The sequence below is a fragment of the Ostrea edulis genome, chromosome 9 (assembly GCF_947568905.1).
Source record: "Ostrea edulis chromosome 9, xbOstEdul1.1, whole genome shotgun sequence".
Classification (NCBI taxonomy): domain Eukaryota; kingdom Metazoa; phylum Mollusca; class Bivalvia; order Ostreida; family Ostreidae; genus Ostrea; species Ostrea edulis.
Window position 1 is genome coordinate 2602021 of NC_079172.1, and position 14023 is coordinate 2616043.

General features: G+C 37.4%; 1 long non-coding RNA gene across 1 annotated transcript in view; it reads right to left on the bottom strand.

Annotated features, from left to right (window-relative positions):
• Nucleotides 1-13104: 13104 nt before the first annotated feature.
• The window catches only part of LOC130049995 (uncharacterized), a 30357-nt gene continuing 29438 nt past the window's right edge, over nucleotides 13105-14023 (bottom strand). Inside the window, exon 11 of the long non-coding RNA XR_008798340.1 lies at nucleotides 13105-13346. This is a non-coding gene — a long non-coding RNA (uncharacterized LOC130049995). The remainder of the gene's footprint in view (nucleotides 13347-14023) is intronic.

The window sequence follows — 14023 nt, forward strand, 5'->3', positions numbered from 1 at the left end:
TGAAAAATTTTAAAACCATTTATCCTAGAGACATGGGACTAACTGCATTAGAATCTTCATCCTTTGACCTTTTAATTTATGTCAAGGTCAAAGGTCAAGGTCATTCAAAATATGAGAAATTTAGCTCTTTTTATATCTCTTTTGTCTTTCAACATATACTACATATCATTGCATCTTTAGTATGTCCTTTTAAATCTATTTTAAAGATTTAATTCCTATACCCTAAGATTGACCCCTTTAAAAGTTATTGCCCTTTAGAGTATTAACCTTGTTATCGCTACTCCTCTGAAACCATATACCGTAGAGACACCAAATCTTCACCAATGTCTTCAACTATTCAAGGAGACTCTTCAATCTATTCATTGCAAAAATATTCTTTGACCCCTTTTATGAGTTATTGCCCATGAAAATTTTTGATTTTTACAAATAATTGAAAAAAATTAAAACCATTTATCCTAGAGACATGGGACCAACTGCATTAGGATCTTCATCCTTTGACCTTTTAATCTATGTCAAGGTCAAAGGTCAAGGTCATTCAAAATATGAGAAATTTAGCTATTTTGATATCTCTTTTGTCTTTCAACATATACTACATATCATTGCATCTTTAGTATGTCGTTTTAAATCTATTTTAAAGATTTAATTCCTGTACCCTAAGATTGACCCCTTTAAAAGTTATTGCCCTTTACAGTATTAACCTTGTTATCGCTACTCCTCTGAAACCATAGAACGTAGAGACACCAAACCTTCACCAATGTCTTCAACTATTCAAGGAGACTCTTCAATCTAGTCATTGCGAAAATATTCGTCGACCCCTTTTATGAGTTATTGCCCCTGAAAGTTTTTCATTTTTAGAAATAATTGAAAAAAATTAAAACCATTTATCCTAGAGACATGGGACCAACTGCATTAGAATCTTCATCCTTTGACCTTTTAATTTATGTCAAGGTCAAAGGTCAAGGTCATTCAAAATATGAGAAATTTAGCTCTTTTTATATATCTTTTGTCTTTCAACATATACTACATATCATTGCATCTTTAGTATGTCGTTTTAAATATATTTTAAAGATTTAATTCCTGTACCCTAAGATTGACCCCTTTAAAAGTTATTGCCCCTTACAGTATTAACCTTGTTATCGCTACTCCTCTGAAACCATAGACCGTAGAGACACCAAACCTTCACCAATGTCTTCAACTATTCAAGGAGACTCTTCAATCTATTCATTGCGAAAATATTCGTCGACCCCTTTTATGAGTTATTGCCCCTGAAAGTTTTTCATTTTTACAAATAATTAAAAAAAATTAAAACCATTTATCCTAGAGACATGGGATCAACTGCATTAGAATCTCCATTCTTTGACCTTTTAATTTATGTCAAGGTCAAAGGTCAAGGTCATTCAAAATATGAGAAATTTAGCTCTTTGTAGATCTCTTTTGTCTTTCAACATATACTATATATAATTGAATCTTTAGTATGTCCTTTTAAATCCATTTTAAAGATTTGATACCTGTACCCTAAGACTGACCCCTTTAAAAGTTATTGCCCCTTACATTATTAACCTTGTTATCGCTACCCCTTTGAAACCATAGACCATAGAGACACCAAAACTTCACCAATGTCTTCGGTTTCTCAAAGCACAACTTCAACCTATTCAGTGTGAAAGGATCCGCTGACCCCTTATATGAGTTATTGCCCTTTTATGTGTTTGTGCTAATCGTTAACTTTTAAACCGATAATCATAGAAACATGGGACCAACTGCAATGTAATCATTGACCTTTGACCCTGAATATTAGGTAAAGGTCAAAGGTCAAAGTTCCTTCAAATATTGAGAATTTAGCTCTTTTTATATCTCTTTTGTCTTTCAACATACATCATTTTTCATTGCATCATTAGTATGTTCTTTTAAAACCAATTGAAACATCTTTCTTGGCCCTTAAGCCGGGCTCCTTTAAAAATTATTGCCCATCTTACAAATAAAGCTTGCTATCACTAGTCCTTCGAAACCGTTAACCCCGGAGATACCAAACCTTAATCATTAATGTTTTGTATTGATTTAGTAGACTCTTCAATCTATTCAGTGCGAAAAGATTCACCAACCCCTTTAAATAGTTATGGCCCCTGAAAGTTTTCCAAGTTTACATTGACTTGAAAGTTTTTTGGCCTCATTTGACCTACTGAAGAATGGATCAAGATTGGAGGTCAAGAAACAAATCCAGGAAAGGTGGAAGACCTCTAATTGTTCACGAACAATTAGGATTACTAGTTAGTATTATTATTAGGTCTTTCCACCTTTCTGTGTAAAGACCTTTTGTTATTGTTCTGTTTTTTATTATTATTATTATTATTATTATTATTATTTGTCTTCTTTTCTTTCCGCCGCGAGAAGCTCTTGACGTTTTAAGACTTATCGAAAAACAATTTAGACCATCATATTTGACATCTCGAAACATGCTCAGATCTCACCCTGCGTATTTGATCTTTGACCCCTAACGAACTTATGGGACTTTACGGCAAAAACCCTTGTTATCGGTTCACCTCGAAAACCGTAAATGATAAGAGCATGAAACTTTCACTAAATTCTTAAGTCGATCAAGCTGAAGCGTTGTAGTGTTTACTTTTAAGTTTTCAGTGATCCCTAAAGGGAGTTAATGGCCCTGAAAGTTTCCGATTTTTACGGAAAAATTCAAAACTCCTAAAATATAAGTCGTAGAAAGACGGAACCAACTGGAATGGAATATTTGACCTTTGACCTTGAAAATCAGGTCAAGGTCAAAGGTCAAGGTCATCTAGAAACTTTGAAAATAAGCAATTTTCATACAGTCTAAAGCATATAAAGTACAGATAAGGTATACTATGCACAAGTAGTCAAGAACCAACTTAAGTCAACGCATATCATTACCATTCTGAACTTTGACCTTTGTTCGATTTACAGCGACTTGCGTAAAAACCATTGTTATCACTACAGTATGGAAACCGTAAATGGTACGAACACGAAATGTTCACTAAACTTATTGCCTGATCAATTGTAAAAGATGACTTCCTGTTTTTGATGATTCGTTGATCCCTAACGGGAATTAATGCCCTTGAAAGTTTTCGATTTCGCGTAGAAATTTACAACTCCTAAAGTATTTGACGTAGGAAGACAGGACCAACTGAAGTGACATCCCTGACCTTTGACCTTGAAAATTAGGTCAAGGTCAAAGGTCAAGGTCATCTAGAAACTTTGAAAATAAGCAATTTTCACACCGTCTAAAGCATATAAAGTACAGATTAGGTATAATATGCACAATATGTCAATAACCAACTTAAGTCAATGCATTGCATTACGACTCTGAACTTTGACCTTTCTTCGATTTACAGCGACTTGCGTAAAAACCATTGTTATCACTACAGTATGGAAACCGTAAATGGGACGAACACGAAATGTTCACTAAACTCATTGCCTGATCAATTGTAAAAGATGACTTCCTGTTTTTGATGATTCGTTGATCCCTAACAGGAATTAATGCCCTTAAAAATTTTAAATTTAGCGTAGAAATTTACAACTCCTAAAGTATTTGTTGTAGGAAGACAGGACCAACTGAAGTGACATCCCTGACCTTTGACCTTGAAAATTAGGTAAAGGTCAAAGGTCAAGGTCATCTAGAAACTTTGAAAATAAGCAATTTTTATACCGTCTAAAGCATATAAAGTACACATTTTTTTGTATTCAGAGACATTGTTTGAATGTCTGAAAAGGTGGAAAGACCTCTAATTGTTCGCGAACAATTAGGATTACTAGTTATTATTATTATTTGTCTTCTTTTCTTTCCGCCGCGAGAAGCTCTTGACGTTTTAAGACTTATCGAAAAACAATGTAGACCATCATATTTAACATCTCGAAACATGCTCAGATCTCACCCTGCGTATTTGATCTTTGACCCCTAACGAACTTATGGGACTTTACACAAAAAAACCCTTGTTATCGGATCACCTCGATAACCGCAAATGATAAGAGCATGAAACTTTCACTAAATTCTTTAGTCCATCAAGCTGAAGCGTTGTAGTGTTTACTTTTAAGTTTTCGGTGATCCCTAAAGGGAGTTAATGGCCCTGAAAGTTTACGATTTTTACGGAAAAATTCAAAACTCCTAAAATATAAGTCGTAGAAAGACAGAACCAACTGGAATGGAATACTTGACCTTTGACCTTGAAAATCAGGTCAAGGTCAAAGGTCAAGGTCATCTGGAAACTTTAAAAATAAGCACTTTTCATACAGTCTAAAGCATAGATAGTACAGATAAAGTGTTGTATGCACAAGTAGTCACAAACCAACTTATTCCAACGCATTGCATTACGACTCTGAACTTTGACCTTTCTTCAATTTACAGCGACTTGCGTAAAAACCATTGTTATCACTACAGTATGGAAACCGTAAATTGTACGAACACGAAATGTTCACTAAACTTATTGCCTGATCAATTGTAAAAGATGACTTCCGGTTTTTGATGGTTTCTCGATCCGTAACGGGAATTAATGCCCTTGAAAGTTTTCGATTTTGCGTAGAAATTTACAACTCCTAAAGTATTTGTCGTAGGAAGACAGGACCAACTGAAGTGACATCCCTGACCTTTGACCTTGAAAATTAGGCCAAGGTCAAAGGTCAAGGTCATCTAGAAACTTTGAAAATAAACAATTTTCACACCGTCTAAAGCATATAAAGTACAGATTAGGTATAATATGCACAATAAGTCAAGAACCAACTTAAGTCAATGCATTGCATTACGACTCTGAACTTTGGCCTTTCTTCGATTTACAGCGACTTGCGTAAAAACCATTGTTATCACTACAGTATGGAAACCGTAAATGGGACGAACACGAAATGTTCACTAAACTCATTGCCTGATCAATTGTAAAAGATGACTTCCTGTTTTTGATGATTCGTTGATCCCTAACGGGAATTAATGCCGTTAAAAATTTTAAATTTAGCGTAGAAATTTACAACTCCTAAAGTATTTGTTGTAGGAAGACAGGACCAACTGAAGTGACATCCCTGACCTTTGACCTTGAAAATTAGGTCAAGGTCAAAGGTCAAGGTCATCTAGAAACTTTGAAAATAAGCAATTTTTATACCGTCTAAAGCATATAAAATACACATTTTTTTGTATTCAAAGACATTGTTTGAATGTCTGAAAAGGTGGGAGGACCTCTAATTGTTCGCAAACAATTAGGATTACTAGTTATTATTATTATTCTTATTATTATTATTTGTCTTCTTTTCTTTCCGCCGCGAGAAGCTCTTGACGTTTTAAGACTTATCGAAAAACAATTTAGACCATCATAATTGAAATCTCGAAACATGCTCAGATCTCACCCTGCGTATTTGATCTTTGACCCCTAACGAACTTATGGGACTTTACGCAAAAAACCCTTGTTATCGGATCACCTCGAAAACCGTAAATGATAAGAGCATGAAACTTTCACTAAATTCTTTAGTCCATCAAGCTGAAGCGTTGTAGTGTTTACTTTTAAGTTTTCGGTGATCCCTAAAGGGAGTTAATGGCCCTGAAAGTTTACGATTTTTACGGAAAAATTCAAAACTCCTAAAATATAAGTCGTAGAAAGACGGAACCAACTGGAATGGAATACTTGACCTTTGACCTTGAAAATCAGGTCAAGGTCAAAGGTCAAGGTCATCTGGAAACTTTAAAAATAAGCACTTTTCATACAGTCTAAAGCATAGATAGTACAGATAAAGTGTTGTATGCACAAGTAGTCACAAACCAACTTATTCCAACGCATTGCATTACGACTCTGAACTTTGACCTTTCTTCAATTTACAGCGACTTGCGTAAAAACCATTGTTATCACTACAGTATGGAAACCGTAAATTGTACGAACACGAAATGTTCACTAAACTTATTGCCTGATCAATTGTAAAAGATGACTTCCGGTTTTTGATGGTTTATCGATCCGTAACGGGAATTAATGCCCTTGAAAGTTTTCGATTTTGCGTAGAAATTTACAACTCCTAAAGTATTTGTCGTAGGAAGACAGGACCAACTGAAGTGACATCCCTGACCTTTGACCTTGAAAATTAGGCCAAGGTCAAAGGTCAAGGTCATCTAGAAACTTTGAAAATAAACAATTTTCACACCGTCTAAAGCATATAAAGTACAGATTAGGTATAATATGCACAATAAGTCAAGAACCAACTTAAGTCAATGCATTGCATTACGACTCTGAACTTTGGCCTTTCTTCGATTTACAGCGACTTGCGTAAAAACCATTGTTATCACTACAGTATGGAAACCGTAAATGGGACGAACACGAAATGTTCACTAAACTCATTGCCTGATCAATTGTAAAAGATGACTTCCGGTTTTTGATGATTCGTTGATCCCTAACGGGAATTAATGCCGTTAAAAATTTTAAATTTAGCGTAGAAATTTACAACTCCTAAAGTATTTGTTGTAGGAAGACAGGACCAACTGAAGTGACATCCCTGACCTTTGACCTTGAAAATTAGGTCAAGGTCAAAGGTCAAGGTCATCTAGAAACTTTGAAAATAAGCAATTTTTATACCGTCTAAAGCATATAAAGTACACATTTTTTTGTATTCAGAGACATTGTTTGAATGTCTGAAAAGGTGGAAAGACCTCTAATTGTTCGCGAACAATTAGGATTACTAGTTATTATTATTATTTGTCTTCTTTTCTTTCCGCCGCGAGAAGCTCTTGACGTTTTAAGACTTATCGAAAAACAATGTAGACCATCATATTTAACATCTCGAAACATGCTCAGATCTCACCCTGCGTATTTGATCTTTGACCCCTAACGAACTTATGGGACTTTACACAAAAAAACCCTTGTTATCGGATCACCTCGATAACCGCAAATGATAAGAGCATGAAACTTTCACTAAATTCTTTAGTCCATCAAGCTGAAGCGTTGTAGTGTTTACTTTTAAGTTTTCGGTGATCCCTAAAGGGAGTTAATGGCCCTGAAAGTTTACGATTTTTACGGAAAAATTCAAAACTCCTAAAATATAAGTCGTAGAAAGACGGAACCAACTGGAATGGAATACTTGACCTTTGACCTTGAAAATCAGGTCAAGGTCAAAGGTCAAGGTCATCTGGAAACTTTAAAAATAAGCACTTTTCATACAGTCTAAAGCATAGATAGTACAGATAAAGTGTTGTATGCACAAGTAGTCACAAACCAACTTATTCCAACGCATTGCATTACGACTCTGAACTTTGACCTTTCTTCAATTTACAGCGACTTGCGTAAAAACCATTGTTATCACTACAGTATGGAAACCGTAAATTGTACGAACACGAAATGTTCACTAAACTTATTGCCTGATCAATTGTAAAAGATGACTTCCGGTTTTTGATGGTTTCTCGATCCGTAACGGGAATTAATGCCCTTGAAAGTTTTCGATTTTGCGTAGAAATTTACAACTCCTAAAGTATTTGTCGTAGGAAGACAGGACCAACTGAAGTGACATCCCTGACCTTTGACCTTGAAAATTAGGCCAAGGTCAAAGGTCAAGGTCATCTAGAAACTTTGAAAATAAACAATTTTCACACCATCTAAAGCATATAAAGTACAGATTAGGTATAATATGCACAATAAGTCAAGAACCAACTTAAGTCAATGCATTGCATTACGACTCTGAACTTTGGCCTTTCTTCGATTTACAGCGACTTGCGTAAAAACCATTGTTATCACTACAGTATGGAAACCGTAAATGGGACGAACACGAAATGTTCACTAAACTCATTGCCTGATCAATTGTAAAAGATGACTTCCGGTTTTTGATGATTCGTTGATCCCTAACGGGAATTAATGCCGTTAAAAATTTTAAATTTAGCGTAGAAATTTACAACTCCTAAAGTATTTGTTGTAGGAAGACAGGACCAACTGAAGTGACATCCCTGACCTTTGACCTTGAAAATTAGGTCAAGGTCAAAGGTCAAGGTCATCTAGAAACTTTGAAAATAAGCAATTTTTATACCGTCTAAAGCATATAAAATACACATTTTTTTGTATTCAAAGACATTGTTTGAATGTCTGAAAAGGTGGGAGGACCTCTAATTGTTCGCAAACAATTAGGATTACTAGTTATTATTATTATTCTTATTATTATTATTTGTCTTCTTTTCTTTCCGCCGCGAGAAGCTCTTGACGTTTTAAGACTTATCGAAAAACAATTTAGACCATCATAATTGAAATCTCGAAACATGCTCAGATCTCACCCTGCGTATTTGATCTTTGTCCCCTAACGAACTTATGGGACTTTACGCAAAAAACCCTTGTTATCGGATCACCTCGAAAACCGTAAATGATAAGAGCATGAAACTTTCACTAAATTCTTTAGTCAATCAAGCTGAAGCGTTGTAGTGTTTACTTTTAAGTTTTCGGTGATCCCTAAAGGGAGTTAATGGCCCTGAAAGTTTACGATTTTTACGGAAAAATTCAAAACTCCTAAAATATAAGTCGTAGAAAGACGGAACCAACTGGAATTGAATACTTGACCTTTGACCTTGAAAATCAGGTCAAGGTCAAAGGTCAAGGTCATCCCCAAAGACCAGAAAATGGCACTTTTTATACTCTCTTTCCCGCTTCAGATAGCAGTGAAATACCATAGGGGTCAGCATGGAATTCTGGACGGGTCTCCGTATCATGAATGACAACTCTCAATTTGGACCCCTCTGCGAACCGTGGCGACGCGCGTTGAAAACCTTGTTATCGCTACTCCTCCAGAACCGAAAGTCGTAGAGACACGAAACTTTCGCTGAGGAGTTCCCAGAGAAACTCCCTTGCAGTGAGAAGTCAACCGAAGGGAACCGGAACCCCTTGAGCAGAGTTATTGCCCCTGCAAATCTCCGATATCGTTATTTCAGCTTCTAACTTGGACAGGAATAGACCTAGAGACACGGGAGCACTTGCCAGAAGACCGATGACCTTGACCTTCAAAAGGAGGTCAAGGTCAAAGGTCAAGGTCACACACCTCCCGGTGCGCGTCCGTGGTGGTCCACAATACAACACAACAGGACTTGCGGTCTCTCCGCACGTCCTCCTAAAAGCACACTATATCCATGCACATTGACGCCTGTCCTACGTTCAAACACACATCAAAACAACAAGAAAACCCTTAAAATTCCTTTGTTTATGGTCTTTGGATGTTACGGCCTTTAAACAATGGCTTTCGTGGCCCTAAACACTTTATAAGTCACTTGGACTTCTTTGTCATTAAGCAAGTCAGTCTGGTGTAGTGGTAGAGAGTCTGTCGCCATGATGGAAGTTAAGCAACATTCATCGCGACGAGTAGTTGGATGGGTGACCGTCGGAAGTGGTTTTTTTTTTTTTTTTTTTTTTTTTAGGATTTAGGCGTTGTACGGTTAGGCGATAAAAGTGAAAAAGTATTGAAGTTGAAAATGATTTGAAAATTAATTTTCAAGAAAAAGCACTGAAAAGGTGGAAAGTCCTCTAATTGTTCGCGAACAATTAGGATTACTAGTGTTCTACCCAACTGCCACCTTGCACTGTTTTATGCCTTAGCAAATGCGAAAATTGAATTGAACATGAAATTGATGCTTAAAACAATCAATTTGGGTTAAGTCGTAATGTTTGTAACACTTCGTTTGTGGAAAAAATAAATCGCAACTTCATTAAATGCGAAAAAGGGAATGCGACATGTTGCACGTACTTTTTGGCCTTTATTTGGGTCGAAAGTGTGTCGCGGTGGTATTTTTTACTGTCTGATAATTTGTTTCTCTATATTGGACCAGTATCAAGCTGATTTACCCAAACAAACCCTGTTTTCTCCAAGAAATAAGGGATAATGTATTGCGAATATCGAACTCTCCGTACGTGCGATGACTCCACATTTCCTGGTAAACTGACCAAGGGAATCGAACCCACCCCTTTTTCCATCCGAGAACGGAAAATGTGCACCTTTACACCTGGTCAGTTGCAAATCTTGAAATGTAGAAATCAACAGTATACGAGAATTCGGAATGGATGCGACCGCGCATTTTGGACGTTAAATCATCAAGGATTCCCATTCTGACCTAGGATTGCCAAATGTATTCAATACGTGGCACTTTCGTCTCCATTATTAGGGCTTTCCACCTTTCTGTGGAAAGACCTTTTGTTATTGTTCTGTTTATTATTATTATTAGGTCTTTCCATCTTTCTGTGGAAAGACCTATTGATATTCTTCTGTTTATTAGGTCTTTCCATCTTTCTGTGGAAAGACCTATTGATATTCTTCTGTTTATTATAATTATTAGGGCTTTCCACCTTTCAGTGGAAAGTCTTATTGTTATTGTTCTGTTTATTAGGGCTTTCCACCTTTCAGTGGAAAGTCCTATTGTTATTGTTCTGTTTATTAGGGCTTTCCACCTTTCAGTGGAAAGTCCTATTGTTATTGTTCTGTTTATTATTATTATTTTCCTGCCGTCAAAAAAAATTTTCGTCTTAAGACTTATCGAAAAACTTTATAGTCCATCATATAGTACTTTTTGAGAAACGAATACAGTTCACCCTGCGTAATTGAACTTTGACCCCTTACGGAGTTATTTGACCTTTCGCAGAAATCATTGTTAGCACTTCTACTTTGTAACCATAAATGATAGGAGGATGAAACCTTTTCTAAAACATAGAGGGTAATTAGTAGAAGCGAAGAATTTAAAATGAAGGGATTCGGTGTCCCCTAAGGGGAGTTAATGCCTCTCTATGTTTTGCGATTTATTCGTAAAACATGTCGAGCTTGAGCACAGTTTGTCGTAGAGACATGGTACCAACTGGAATAGGATCGGTGACCTTTGACCTTGAAAATTAGGTCAAGGTCAAAGGTCAAGGTCATCAGAAAAGAGGAAAAAATAGCAATTTTTATACTCTTTTTCCTGCTTAAGATAGCGTTGAAATATTATATGGGTAAGTATTGACTTCTTGATTGGTTTTGATAGTATGCATTACAACTTTGAACTCTGACCCGTCTGTGAATTTCGGAGACTCGCGTCGAAAACCTTGTTATCGCTACTCCTACTTAACGGAAAGTCATAGAGACACGAAACCTTCGCTAATGAATTCACAGTAAAACCTTCTTGCAAAGAAAAAATAATCAAAGGGATACAAAAACCCTTAAGCATAGTTATTGCCCCTGAAAGTCTCCAATATCATTATCTAAGCCTATAACTTTTATATTAATATAGATAGAGACATGGGACCACTTGCATTAGAACCGATGACCTTTGACCTTCAAAATGAGGTCAAGGTCAAAGGTCAAGGTCATCATCAAAATTATTTTTTTTCCATTTTCAAGGTCTTTCAAAGTAGTTTTAGCATTGATAAGCTAACCGAAAGTAACCGAAAACCACTAAACAAATTATTGCCCCTGAATGTCTTGATTACCATTTTTTAAGCTTATAGCTATTACATTAATATAGATAGAGACATGGGATCACCTGCATTAAGAGCAAGGACCTTTGACCTTCAAAATGAGGTCAAGGTCAAAGGTCAAGGTAAACGTGAAAATTATTAATTTAAATTTTCTTGGTCATTTTGAGATTCGTACATCATCTTAGATATTTTTAAATATCTTTTTTTAAATCATTGTAGGTGGAAAGCCCTCTAATTGTTCGCGAACAATTAGGATCACTAGTTATTATTATTATTATTATTTTCCTGCCGTCCAAAAAAATGTTCGTCTTAAGACTTATCGAAAAACTTTAGAGTCCATCCTATAGCACTTCTTGAGAAACGAATACATTTCACCCTGCGTCATGGAACTTTGACCCCTTACAGAGTTATCGGACCTTTTAGCAGAAATCATTGTTATCGCTACTCCTTTTCAACCGTAAAGGATAAGAGGATGAAACCTTTGCTGAAGCATAGAGGTCAATTAGTAGAAGCGAAGAATTTCAAATGAAGGGATTCGGTGTCCCCTAAAGGGAGTTAATGCCCCCTCATGTTTTGCGATTTGTCCCCTACAAATTGACGACTCCTAAAGTCTTCGTCGTAGAGAGACGGAACCCACTGGGACGGGTTGGGTGACCTTGACCTTGAAAAAGTAGGTCAAGGTCAGAGGTCAAGGTCATCCAGAATGGCCAGAAAATGGCACTTTTTATACGCTCTTTCACGCTTCAGATAGCATCGAAATATCACATGGGTCAGCAAGGAATTTTGGACCAGTCTCGGCATCACGAATGTCAACTCTGAACTTTGACCACTCTGCGAATGGCGGCGACTTAACGTCGAAAACCCCGTTATCGCTACTCTCACTAGACCGCAAGTCATGGAGAGGCGAGACCTTCGCCGACGAATTCCAGATGAAACGCTCTCGCACAGAAAAGTTGACCGAGGGAAACCGAGAACCCCGAAGCACGGTTCTCGCCCCCGAAAGTCTCCGACGTCGTCGTTCGAGCCCACAACTTCTTCACGGATGTAGATAGGGATGCGGGACCACTTAAACGAAGCCCCGTGACCTCTCTGACCTTCAAAATGAGGTCAAGGTCAAAGGTCAAGGTCACACTTTCTCCTCCATGGGTTTTTGAGGTTTGACCTTGAAAGTGGGTCAAGGTCAAAGGTCAAGGTCACGCATCCAGGGGCCAGTCTCCACGAGTAAGGCCAACCCACCCATCACGCCTGTCGTCCCCAAGGAAGAAACCCCCCACCCTTCAAGTGATCTGTCTGTCATCAGCTGTTTATAATACACTATTTTGACCGGTTTCATGCCCAACAACAGGATTTTTGAGGTTTGACCTTGAAAGTGGGTCAAGGTCAAAGGTCAAGGTCACGCATCCAGGGGCCAGTCTCCACGAGTAAGGCCAACCCACCCATCACGCCTGTCGTCCCCAAGGAAGAAATCCCCCACCCTTCAAGTGATCTGATTGTGATCAGCTGTTTCAATACACTATTTTGACCGGTCTCATGCCATGCAACAATTACAGGATTCTAGCTAATCTGACCTACACCTACACATCTGACCTACACCCACTTCTTCCATTTCTTGACTGTCTTGTCAATCAAACATGAATTCCATTTACATTCATGAAAAGACATAGGCCAGATTCAATTGTCTGCCTGCATCAACATAAAGACTAAGTTGTTTTTTTTTATAATGATGATGCAACTTTACTTGACAGTTGAACTCATTGACATTCCATCCCGACTGTCATTGTAAACAAATAAACACTTACCTGCAGGATCAGATGGGATGCAGTACTCCTATTCTCCGTTCAGATATCCTACATGCACTCAGACACTTTCTAATGGTCACCGGCCGCCATTTTGGTTGTTTGTTGTCAAAGCCTATCAATCCGTATATGCATGCCTCCTTGGGTGAAATGACTGAAAGACATTGTCTCCGTGAATTAGAACACATAGGATGAGCCATTACAAACTGTATATTCAATTCCACAATCCACAACACACACGGTCAAATCCAGTGCATCTTCACAACATCTGACAACATGAGGCTTGTATAGACTCCCAGCATGCACCAGCAGTTACTACAATCTAGGAAAATGGCACATCCGGTTTCTTTGCACCTCCAAATATCACATCTAACAGGTCTAAAGTCACCCCAAACACCTGCACAAGTCCCATTACACTTTTACCTGATATGTGCATATGTGCTGGCTACCCAACACCCACACCCCTTTTCTCCCTCAAATTTGAGGGGTACTTAATGCGAAACCAAGCATTGAACACACCTCAACACTCAAATTTAGGCGGCAAATTTGAATTTCTTTTCTAGCCAAATCAATTTTTTTTTTTTTTTTTTTGGGTGAGGGTGGGATGGGGTAGGGGGGGGGGCTTTTAGCATTTCAACACTACTGAAAAACCACTAGAAGGTGGGAAGCCCTCTAATTGTTCGCGAACAATTAGGATCACTAGTTATTATTATTATTATTATTATTATTATTATTATTTTCCTGCCGTCAAAAAAAATCTTCGTCTTAAGACTTATCGAAAAACTTTATAGTCCATCATATAGTACTTCTTGAAAAACGAATACAGTTCAC